The sequence below is a fragment of the Branchiostoma belcheri genome, unplaced genomic scaffold (assembly GCF_001625305.1).
Source record: "Branchiostoma belcheri isolate BF01 breed outbred unplaced genomic scaffold, Haploidv18h27 scaffold104, whole genome shotgun sequence".
NCBI classification, from domain to species: domain Eukaryota; kingdom Metazoa; phylum Chordata; class Leptocardii; order Amphioxiformes; family Branchiostomatidae; genus Branchiostoma; species Branchiostoma belcheri.
The window spans coordinates 1,122,406-1,123,897 of record NW_017802425.1 but is presented as its reverse complement, the minus strand read 5'-3'; positions in this window follow the sequence as shown (position 1 = coordinate 1,123,897).

Below are 1,492 nucleotides of genomic sequence, written 5' to 3'. Positions count from 1 at the left end.
GAATTTTATGTGAAGATCGTAACTATTTAATGGTAACGTAAAATATTATTAGTCCTAGCTATATATGAGCAGCAAAATTTTACCCAAATTCTACCCTTTCAGACTCCATGAGTTGCAAGAATAACAGTCAGTGTAGAAGTTGGCCAAATATCGGTTGATGAGGAGTGTGCCAGCCATAGAGTTACCATTTGCAACCATCAGTTGAATGGATTGTTCTCCAAGACAACTCATGTCCCCCGACCATTTACCTATCTTTTGACCAACTTCTACAACTTTTTTTCAAATTGACAGAAAGGTCTGATAGAGGCTACCCAAACTCGTTAATCTCCCTGTCCAAAGCTCAATGAAGATGCCATCATATTTCAGGGATCTTACATGTACCTTACCTAGTCCCATGACTGACACTGGTCGTCAGGAGGACAAGGCAGCCTTATTACATGTACATTGACTCTTCAGACACAGAGCTGTATATATTATTTAGATATCTCTTCTTTGTTAAGTGAATATTTTCCTTGATCATCTTTGATTACCATTCAATTATGTTTGGAATGATGATCAAGTAGGTATCAGTTGATAACTATTGACAATTATGAAATTAATTCTTTCTAAGCCCAGTAATAACATGTGCGTTGGCATGCTATCGTGGTTTGTTAAGATGTTGAGATGCATTTTGTTAGATGATGTAACAAATGCAAAACAATATGATTCCTAGTTAGTTTAATCCTACAATAGCTTTTTAAATTTTCTTAATAAACATGTCTGATGCAAAGTCAAAGTATCGTTTTACAGTAACTAATTGTTATACAATTTAATATTTGTATATAACAGACTTTAACACAAAACGTTTTTTTATTTGCCTACGTGCAATAAGATAAAATAAAATGAAGCTGATACAGCTGAGACTGATACTGAGGATTTACCATGTGAAAAATAAGGGCAATCGAGCTACGACCAGAAGACACATGTACACACACACTGATATTTTTGTTGTTAAACTTTGTATTATTTTAGTCTGGCCACAAAGAAGAATAGTGATGTATCACTATTATTATGAGATCGTACGAAACCAAACAAACATACACAGAAGGTATAAGGACTTTGCTTCTGTTCTATAGATTTCTACATTTCTGTATTTAAGTTTCCACATTTGTCCTTATTAGTAAATTTCCAAATTTTTCCCATTCAGCCTGATATTTTCATCCTAAGTAATACATCTTGTCCGGTTCCATGGATTTGTCTATGGCATGACCTTGACTTTATGCGGTTTGAGCTTCTTGGTCTTCATGTCCTCCGTCAGCTGGTTGATCTCGTAGAACTGGATCTCGTCCTGCAGGATGTCGATGTCCTGGAAGCCCTCGGGCAGACGCAGCCAGCCCTGCCGCAGGAAGTTCAGGATGTACCGGAACACCTGGGAGTTAAAACGACAGAAATGTGGTGATGGTGTAATTCCATAGAAATGTGAATACCAAGTGAAAAGGTTTTGTACAGCAAC